An 11,385-nucleotide genomic window follows, 5' to 3' on the forward strand; every position below is an offset into this window, starting at 1 on the left:
TAGAGAATTCAGTTTTATCCCAAGTTGAAAATTTCTCCCAAACTGATGACTCAAAATGTTTTAGTTTTTTAGATAATTCTGTAAATACATCTTTATTTTGGAAATTATATTTTGACGGATCTAAATCAAATGAGGGAGCAGGAGCAGGATGCGTTCTGATTAACCCAGACGGGAATAAGATTATGTTCACATGCAGACTTGAGTTCGATTGCACGAACAACACAGCGGAGTAGGAAGCCTTGGTTCAAGGCCTATACAAAGCAATCGGATTAAACGTTAAGTATCTTCAAGTCTTTGGAGATTCGGAGATCGTCGTAAAACAGATACGTAACACCATACATTGCCTGTCAAGTCATTTAAAGCATTATCAATCATTAGTTCAAGATCTCACTGCACATTTCGTAGCATTCAACATCTCGTCAATTCCAAGAATTCAAAACGCGAGCGTAGACCTGTTAGCTAACGTAGCCTCTAGACTTATCCCTTTTGAAGATTTTAGTCCTGATAGGTTTTCAATAGAATTAATCTTTAGACCATCCATCCCTGACAATATCACCAATTGGAGAGTGTTCAACGACGATCCTGACATCCTAAATTTCCTTACTTCTGAAGGATCCTAGTCAAATCAGATAATCGACGAAGACCATCATGATCATCAAATACAACAAAATGGCTCCGACAATGCTATACCGAAATCGGTGGTCAAGTTAGAAGATTTATATGATTTGAAAAGTCGGTTTAAAAGGTCCACCAATGCTAAACTTTGCAGTTCTACCCTGAACTATGAATTAGTAAACCTAGGGACCGATCAGAAGCCACAAAACGTTAACCTAGGTCACGGCCTAGCCCCTAAAGAGAAATCAGCATATATCCGTCTTCTGAGACAATACAAAAACGTTTTTTCCTGGAATTACGATGAGCTAAAAACATACAACACTTCTATCATTCAACATGTTATCCCTATGATTGACAATGAAAAACCTGTCCAACAGAAACTCAGAAAAATACACCCTAACCTAGAAAATCAGATAAAAACTGAGCTTAATAAGTTGTTGAGAGCCAGAATAATCTTCCCCGTCAGGCATTCTAAATGGGTATCCAATATGGTGCCTGTTAGGAAGAAAAACGGAGACATTAGAATCTGTATCAATTTCCGAAATCTCAACAAAGCCTGTCAGAAAGATAACTTTCCCCTCCCACCTATGGAGCAAATATTACAGGCAGTAGCAGGCTCAGAATTAATGTCATTCCTGGATGGATTTTCAGGATACAATCAAGTACTGGTGCATCCCTATGATCAGTTACAGACTACGTTCCGAACCAAATGGGGCACTTATGCATATCGGAAGATGCCATTTGGTCTGATCAATGCCGAAGCTACCTTTCAGAGAGCCATGGACATCGCGTTTAAAGGGTTAGTCAATAAATCAGTAGTGATTTACCTGGATGATATAACAGTGTACTCCAAAAAACGAAACAACCATCTCAAAGATTTGAAGCAAATATTTCAAAGATGCTTGAGGTATGGGATTTTGCTCAACCCAAAGAAATCTTTCTTTGCGTTAAGCGAAGGGAAATTGCTCGGATTCATAGTGTCGAAATCTGGTATTCATATAGAACTCGACAGAATCAAAGAAATCTCCGAAATATCCATACCCCATAACAAGAAAGCCATGCAATCCTTCCTTGGACAGATCAATTTTGTCAAAAGATTTGTCCCAGATTTTTCACGTATTATTTCTCCCTTACAAAATATGATAAAAAAGAATTCAAATTTCAAATGGGGTCTAGATGAGCACGAAGCGTTCAACTTAATCAAACAAGCTATCATCAATGCTCCATCTTTGGCCACCCCAAATTTTTCAGAATCTTTTACCTTATACACTTTTGCCTCAGATAAATCCTATGCCGCGATTTTGACCCAAGCAAATCAAGAGAAAGCGGAAGCTCCAATCGCATTCTTTAGCTCAAACTTACAAGGTGCTGAAATTAATTACTCAGACGTAGAGAAACAAGCATATGCTGTTTTCAAAGCGATCAAATATTTCAGACCTTTCTTGCTTAAAGCCCACACTAAAGTCGTAGTACCGTTTCTGGCGGTAAGAAACCTTTTAGTGCAGAAAGACGTGGGCGAAAAGAGAGCTAATTGGATTACCGCTTTACAAGAATATGATCTTGAGATCAAACCAGCAAACATCGTAAGAGGTCAAGGCTTCTGCAAGATGTTAGCCGGAGCATCGCAAATCCTCGAGAACTCATCTGAAGAGGTACAAGTGTACGAGGTAAGCCTAAACGATGCAGAATCATCATATGCTGACATCATTTATTTTCTTAAGAACGGGTATGCTCCATCACGTCTGGATCATACCAAGAAAAGAGCTCTGAGATTAAAAGCTAAACAATACCAGCTCGTAAATGATGTCTTGTTTAAAAGGAATTACGATTCTGTGCTTCTTAGGTGTCTTGAGAAAACTGAAGCCGAAAAGGTTTTGCAGGAACTACACGATGGACCAGCGGGTGGACACTATGCCGGAGATGTGACTGCACATAAAATCTTGCGTGCAGGATATTATTGGCCCACGTTGTTCAAAGACTCATACAATCACATAAGGAAATGCCAAGTCTGCCAGACTGCTGCAGGAAAACAAAGGAAACCGTCCATGTCGCTACAACCAGTCATCATCGACCAACCATTCAGTCAATGGGGCTTGGACATAATAGGTGAGATCGTTCCTCACTCTTCTAAGCAGCATAAGTATATCCTTACGGCAACTGATTATTTTACCAAATGGGTAGAAGCAGTTCCTCTCAAGACAGTTCATTCTGAAAATATTATTGAATTCATAGATCAATTTATCATCACTAGGTTTGGATTGCCAACAGCATTAATGTTTGATAACGCTTCATACTTTTCTGGAAATACTATGACTGAGTTTGCGCTTAAAAGAGGGTTCAAACTGAAATATTCTGCCAACTACTATCCGCAAGGTAATGGATTGGCTGAATCAACAAACAAGAACCTAATCAGAATTATCAAAAGAACAGTCGACCAAAACCAAAGGAATTGGCACAAAGCGCTGGTAAATGCTTTATGGGCTGATAGAATCACAAAGAAAGCTTCAATTGGCACTTCTCCCTTTAATTTAGTTTATGGGAGAGAAGTGGTTCTTCCGACTCACCTAGTCATTCCCTCTTTGTCTTTAGTGCAATATATCGATGAAGTATCTACTTCCTCTTTACAATTAAGACAAATGGAAATAATCAAGCTAGAAGAACAAAGAGAACAAGCTAGGAAAACCCATGCTCATCACCAAGCGCTAATAAAATCTTCTTTTGACTCAAGCATCATAACCAGAAAAAACTTTCAGATGGGTGATTTAGTTTTGAAATGGGATAAGGCTCATGAAGAAAAGGGCAAACATATGAAATTTCAGAAGCTGTGGCTTGGCCCTTTTCAGATTGTAGAAGTCGTAGGCCCGTCTACATTCGTGTTGCAGGATCTAGCAGGAAGGAGAGATTCTTTACCTGTCAATGGACTGATTCTTAAATTATATTTTCCATAGAAGAGAATTCTTCTAATTTTTGTAGGATAGATTTAGTCTTTAGTTTTTATTTTGTTTTGTTTTTCTCTTTTTATGAATAAAACCCGTTGTAAGTGATCATTTAGAAAGGATTCATGAAAGAGCACGCCAATTCTCTATCAGATTTTGATTTCGCTTGTACAAATAGCAAAATTTTTGAAAATCTGAATTTTATTATTGACAAATAGAGTTAACTTCACTTTGATTACGATACTCGTTTCAACCTCTAAAAAACTTTGACAAAAGCAACCTCTGGTAAAAGAATTGTTTTGTATCAGCACCATGAAAGGTATCATCAATAATAAAATAAGCATTCTCTGCAAAGCTGTTGTTTTCAAAAACTCTATTATTGTCGTCCAGAGCTTTCTTAAGGAAAAACAATGACTTCCTCCCTGCTAAAAGGAAATTACAGCATTCAGAGAAACAATCCAAACAAAACACTATATCTCAAAGAATAAGAGGTCTCATCACGAGCCGACTTATCATGATCACAAATATTATAACTTGCTGACTTTGCCAATACTGTCTATCAAAACAGGGCAACGACTTAAGATTGTTGCAATCAAAAGACAAGAGGTCTCATCACGAGCCGGCTTGTTCAGCAAAAGTGTAAATCAGGTGAATGATTGTGTCATAATTTGGCCACCAAACCAAGACATTGTTCTTTAGAGAATTAAAAAAGGAAAAGTGTGTCAAAAAGGATTTTTCTCTGGAATGTTGCGAGTAACCTCAAGCAGGAAAAAGGATCATTGCTGGATAACATGGTAACCCTGTGGAGGCTATGGACGCTTGCGGGCAGCAGAGGCTCTACCTACGACAAATGAGCATACTTTTAAGGCAGTACGCAGAGAAGACCTTATTTTATCTTTAATTAAGACCAAGTAATGTCTGGTGCGAATGCAAGAAGAAAACCTGAGGAAGCAAGAAATTGGGATATAAAAAAGGTTGAGACAAAATATCGTCGACAAGGTGAGGGGCAATCTACTCTATCTGTCCATAACAAAATTTAGACATATAAAAAAAATTTGTTGTTTCGGAAGTGAACGGTCAATAGAAATGCAGAGATAACTGGTTCTTCACAGTGAATCGCCATTGTTGTGGTCACCAACAACCCCCCTCTTTGTTTGATATTAGTAATAACATCAAGCAAAGGGGGACCCTTAACCAAAAAATCCAAAAAAATATTTTTGTTTGAAAAATCTTTTGTATTAACTCCCTAAGAGCTATATCGCGTCGCAAAGGAAAAAGGAGCGCTTTCCCAAAGCGCATAAACACACTGAGGAGGAGCGACGCGAGAACTCATCACATCGCATGCATTAAAAGTGCTCAAAAGGGGAAAACCTAAAGAACTGCTGACGGCCGATATGCGACGTCGCACATCGCAATGTCGCATAAGCAGCACAAAGTGACAAAGCGAAAACCCTTGTGACCTTGTGATATTGCGATATGCGATCTGCGACCATGCAAAGCTGCGACCTGCGATCTATGGTGTGCGACAAATGAGACCATCAATTGTTGCGATACCACTTATTTACATCGGAATCTTCGATGCTGCAATGCAAATTGCAGAAGCCATTCGTCGCAAGCATTCCTCGGCATGATCTGTGAGCCTAAAATTAGGCACGCACCTTACAGGAAATTAATGATTGTACGCCTGTGTATCCAAAGATGATTATGTTGCGTTTTTCAAAGAGTCAAGTCATAATGGGTGACATGATTATGCATTCATTAGAACTTAATTGCTTTCATGTCAATCTTTTCTTCTGTCTCTTTTCATTTACGTGAACTATAAGTCAGCAACTGATATAAATCTATATGCAGGAAACATATAAGGAAAAGCACCAGAACTAGAAGAATAGAGAGGAGATGACTTCACAGATGGATACCGCATACAGCAGGACCGCGGATCCCAGAGTATCACTCAACAAATGCTGATGGAAATAGGCTATCTAGGACTCAGAGTCAAAGGCGCACAAAAGCAAAGCGTTTATGAAAGATCCTGAGTCCCAAATTGGGTAAAGCAAAAAGAAAAACGCTTAAGGGGAAAGACATCTCAGAAAAGCCCGGAACAAAGAATGGAAACAAGTTTCAATTGAGAAAATCGTTCAGGCAACAAAATCCCCAGCTCATTGAGTCATTCGCACGGCCGGAAACCGAAATCGCAACAACACAATTAGTTTGAAAGAAATCTGAGTTGTACTAAGTATACACGCGGTGAAGACACTCCTCCAGAAGAACACTTTCAAAAATATCTTCTAGTTTGTCAGAAAGAGGTGCCAGCTCTTGTTATTTCTAATTTTCAAGCTTGAACAAAAGGAAAGGACAAGCAACCGACTCTTTCACGGCGAACAGCGCATCGCTTACAGCACTAAGGAGCAGATACAGAAATGGTTAGAAATTAGATTCAGTTTTTAGAAATAAATTTGTTTTAGTAAAAGGGCGGTCATTTGAAGCCGTTCCCTAAATTTGTGTAATTAAAATTAGCCGGTTAGTAGTATTTAACCCTTCTCATTGCATTGGAGAAGGGTCCGAAAATTTGTCAAAAAACTTCTCCTCAGAACATGCACTTTTGCACCCTCAGAGGGGGTTTTTGATGAATGGATGGATCAACATTTATTTATGTTTGCATTTTAATACCTGCTACTGATGTTGCACTTCTATACTCTTAGTAGGCATTAGAAGTAAGTAGAAATAGATCATTATTGCTTCAGGTCTGTGAGTATAAAGTCAGTCATAAATGGTACTTTTATCTCTTGACGAGTTTCTGCTTGCATTCTTAGAGTAATATACAGCTGATGTTTTTTATATGTTAACGTATGAATGAGTGGACTACCATTTGGCACTTTTGTACAATGGAGTCATTGATTTATGCTTAATACATGAATAACTGATTATGCGATATGCTGTTCACAAACGTTTTGCTTAACTTTTTATGCAGGATGGTTCATCTTAATTGATTTATATTCTCATAATAGCTGAATAATCTTCATTACCAGTTATTGTGTGAAATCTTTGTAGATCGCATAATGGAAAAAGTTCTATCCCGAGTTAGCGTAGATTAGATGTGTTGTTCTTGATAGATTAAAGTAGTATAAAATTCAGTCTCAGAGTTTAGAATTAAATTAGCGTAGAAATAATTCCAGATTTTCATTATCATATTCTACACACACACACACATCACCAAACTCTACACACACACACCCCCTTAGAACGAGAAGTTGGTCCCGTTATCCCCAGTCGGACCCGCTACACCAACCGGGCACGGAGCCGCCAACCAGGTTCCCGACCGGGTGGGTATCCCCCTTGTTGTTGACCCGATTTCAGGGCCCTCAACACCATGTTATGTGCTTAACTCGGAAGTGAGGAACCCACTCTTGAAGTCACAACAGGGAGAAAATCTCTATTTCAGACTATGTTGTGTCTTGTGCATCTCTCTGGGACCTATATTCATAATGTTATCTCCTTGTCTCCCATAATTTCATGAGGTGGACAATTTTATATCCACAAGAATTCAATGTAGTTTAAACGGCTGGGAATATATGGAAAGAAACTCTGATATCCAATTTTTTTGGCCGAAAGAAGGAAAGGCCTACAATTGGTCCTAGTGATTTTATTCTAGAATAGAAGGGAGGGTCATTATCTGAGCAAAATGGAGATAACGGGGAAGAGCCATGGTATACATTTCATATTATTTCCTGTTATTTCATTATAGAAAATTGAATGATTTTGATTAGGTTATTCAAATGGTTCCATGGTTTGTCATGCTTGAAAAGTTGGAATTGGCCTCAGAATCAAACTTTTGTAATCAAATAAAAGTGTGTCACAAAAAGAGAAAAATACAGAAAAAATTTGAATCACATATTTGTTTACCTTTCACGGGTTCCTCACATTAGGTATACAAAACTTCTAAAATGTGAGTAGAATTATTCATATTTGAAAGGATGTTTCATCCTCGGATTTTATGATTGTCTAACAAACATTGGCATCTAGATTTCTGCATTAAAGATTGAAATCTTCATCCTAAAGGGCTACCATTTGTGTTGCATGCTCTTCTTCATCATCAAGAACAAAATAGTGGTTCTTTTCTACTAGTTGGAACTTGTAAAATGTGAATATATAGAAGAAAAGGGTGACAACCTCTTCTACACCATTGCTCACCCACCTATACTTGTACATCGTGATGCTGGTAAAATACAAATAGTAGACAACAATAATGTAAAATTGCTTGAAAATGATCAATTTTTCCATGTTCCTAGCTACCTTCCCATCAGTATTTGATTCTTCACGAAGATTCTTGATCAACCAAACAATTGGAAAAATGATTGCACAACAACAGATAATATCTATAAGAAAAAATGTATGCTCCCATATAAACCAAACTTTTGTAGAAGGTCTAGCCTAAAAGATAACTATGCTTGTAATGTTAGCAAAAAATTGCAATGGGATCATGATCATAATAATATTTTCTCCCTTTACTGAAGATAAGGCTTCGAAAGGGACCAGCCTATACCTATGAGAACTATTACAGTGAAGAGCATGATTCCCTTAAAAAGCCAAAAGACATAGAAGGAAATATCCCATCAATAGGAAGTCCCTGTCGTCTTAACATACAATTTATCCTCGGCTACACAAATAAGATTCACTGCTTTGAATAGGAGAAATGTACACATAAGAACATGGAATCTATGCACCGCAACCCTCTGTTTTACATAGAACTAAATCCAAACCCTGATGAAAATATCATACAAAACAAAGAAGAAGAAGTAAAGTGAGGGAACTTGGGTCTGACTTGCACGAAGGAAATCCTTCTCATTTCCTTCCAAATTGTACATTTTGGTGTGGACATTCATTGAAACTTTGTACTAAGTATGACAATTTTAAAAAAAGAGACTATACTCATTAGCATCTACAATAGGGTATGAGTTATTATATGTATTGTCTGCATGCAGCTCCTTGAAGTTGGAAAACGGTGTGATGTAATGATTGTCAAGGACACAATAATTGGGATTATCTTCTAATTCTACTGGAACTATACCAAAGATTCATCTGGTACTAAGAAAAAACCCATCGTGGAGAGATATGGATTAGGGCCTGCCATGTGCCTGCCCATGCCACATATTCTACAAAGATTTCAACATGCCCCATTCGTGTGAGTGAAACAAAATCTTTCAAACATAATCATGGCTCTAGAATCTCAATCTACTCTAGAGTCCCCAATCTCTGCAGAGAAAATGGGCAAGATGGAAATCCAAATTGCTACTATGACCAGAACATAGATGAACAACACAGTGGGGAATTTGAGGCTTCCCATGGATGGAATACCTAATCCTGGATCCATATCTAAGAGTTTGAGAAAAAAACCCATAAGGAATCAAGACTTATGGAACATTTTGAATCCAACTAAAGACATGGGAATTGTGAAACCGCAGGTAAGCGAGTCAAAGAGGGAGGGAATCTATAAAAAGAAATATGAATCCTACAAGGATGGAGCAAAGATCGATTGTTCATAAGGGGAAAAAGGTAGTGAATTTTCTCGGATAGGATTATAAAATGATAAGAGTCTAAATAACCCACCTCTTACTTCGACTCGGACCATGCATCTGCCTAAAAATCCATTTATGAACTAGTTTAGTAGAAACTACATGAAATATTGATTATATATAAACCAATTGATTTGTCTTGTTTGATTGGCTCTGTACTGAACCAACTAGTTTGATATGGACCCAACCATAGAGAAATTTCAAGGGCCAGACCATCCTCTTTTAGGGTCAACGTTGTTGAATTGGCTGGTTTTGGTTCGGGTTATGGTTTGGTTGGTTTTGAAAACCCTTGTACTTTGAAATAGATTTTATCATTTTAGGTAATTCTCTTGGAATTTTTACATTGGATTTTGAGAACTTTGACTTGAGTTGAAATTGAAATTTTCAAATAATTATATCTTACAGTATTTATGTTTGGATTATGTTGTCCTTGATGGTGAGTGGTCTTGTTTTTTAGAAGAGAAGTTAGGCTCCATGTGAAAATGATAAGAATATAGAGCCCATGTAATACTATTTATTGCAATAGTTTATCTGAGTTTGTTCATCAAAGTATAATTGTACCTATTTATCTTATGTTGCAATTCAATTATTTTATTTGTCCATTAGAGTTACAAATAGAAAGAATAGTTTACATACATGTAGGCAAGAGGATTACCAATAGTCTAGGTGATTATGTAGTTACTAGTAGAATTGAGAATGTTGAGATCATTGAATGTTAGGAAAACTTACTGTAACCATGTTATGCGCTTAAGTTTGCATTAAGGAACCCACTACAAACACAACAGGGAGTAGAAAAGAGGATAAGGAGAAAGAGGACCAAATCAGTGGCTGCCCCCAAAACATGCAACTTGGATGTAGATGATAGAAGGATAAATGAGTTTGGGACATTGGATTCTATTGAAGATCAGGCTTAAGGAATTGCAAGTCCAAATAATAGCAGTGACAATTTTCAAATAGCTTTTCGTATCGTAGGCCAAATTAAAGAGATATTATTAGTTCTAGATCATGATGGGGATGTTTCTTTTATTTGTAATTCATGAGACAATAAGGTGAAGTGTGAGTGACTAAAATTACGTGACAAAGCCAGACTTGTCAACCAGAAAATGGGTCATCCCAATATATTGCAATAAAGTGCTCCAATAAATGAAGGCTAGGAATACTGTGAAGGAAGCAGAGGAGGATGAATGGATCAAGAAAGATTCCTTTAAGGAATTCAAGAGGATGAAAAAAATTGCTTGAAATCAACATAAAAAAATGATAGGTCTTATAAGGTACATTTTCATGTATTTCAACTCATTTTTTGTTTATTTTAATTTTAATTATATAACATGTATATCATCAACAAATATTATCTCCACTCTGTAAATTCCTTGACTTGTTCAAATTATTTGACATTGTCATCAAATATTAAGTTGTATAAATGTTGAGTGTGATGCGTTCATCATGGCGCTAACATTTCTATCTAGTTTGCAGCAAAGTGAAAAGAAAGTGGTGGCACAGAGACCTACAAAAATAGATAATGTAGTTAAGCACCATGGTTTTCTGATGTATGAGAGTGAGAGTCTTGCATATAGAGAGGTTGCAACATATATGAAGGATTGGATAGAAGTGGTTGAGGAAAAAAATCTAGGGCCACTACTGAAGACACAATCAACTAGGTGCATGAATTGCAGAACCCGCTTTTGTCATCAAATTAAAGTCCAGACACCATTTATTTGCCCCTAATTATTTATTAAAATAGAAAGTGAAACATAATGTAGTTATACAATTCAAACTTTATATTTTATAACTTATATTCATTGTTTCATTGTTTAACTTTTTGTATATTGGAAAGCTTCTTAATCACATTCCTTGTTTCTATATAGTTTTTGTTTTTGTAGATTGTAGACTTGTTTTTATTATGATTGTGTGAATTTTTTTCCTCCATGAAGGATAATAGTATATGTACTCTTAGGAACAAAATACCTCAGTGAAATGAATTAGTGCACCAAGGACATTGGGGAGATGCATTGAACTGACTTCTGGAACAAATAAATTTCCAAAACTCACTGCACATGTATGACCTACCCCTTGTCAAGGTTTGTGTGTACTAGGAATAATTGAAAATCCAGTATCTATTAAAATTATTCAATGTGTCGTCATTGATAAATCTTTCGAAGAAGGTTTTATGGTTCCACGTCCACCTGAGAAGAGCACATGGTATGTGTCTTTCCTTTATCATTCTTAATGTCATTCTTACAATGCTTATCATTTTGAAACTAATT

General features: G+C 36.9%; 1 pseudogene; it reads right to left on the minus strand.

Moving 5' to 3' along the window:
• Nucleotides 1-7,580: 7,580 nt before the first annotated feature.
• LOC149167520 (protein CANDIDATE G PROTEIN-COUPLED RECEPTOR 7 pseudogene) lies at nt 7,581-8,892 on the minus strand (annotated as a pseudogene).
• Between the last annotated feature and the right edge of the window lie 2,493 nt (nt 8,893-11,385).

This window comes from Pinus tabuliformis, chromosome 5_1 (assembly GCF_031772625.1).
Source record: "Pinus tabuliformis cultivar Carrire ecotype Pingquan chromosome 5_1, CPIR1, whole genome shotgun sequence".
Taxonomy (NCBI): domain Eukaryota; kingdom Viridiplantae; phylum Streptophyta; class Pinopsida; order Pinales; family Pinaceae; genus Pinus; species Pinus tabuliformis.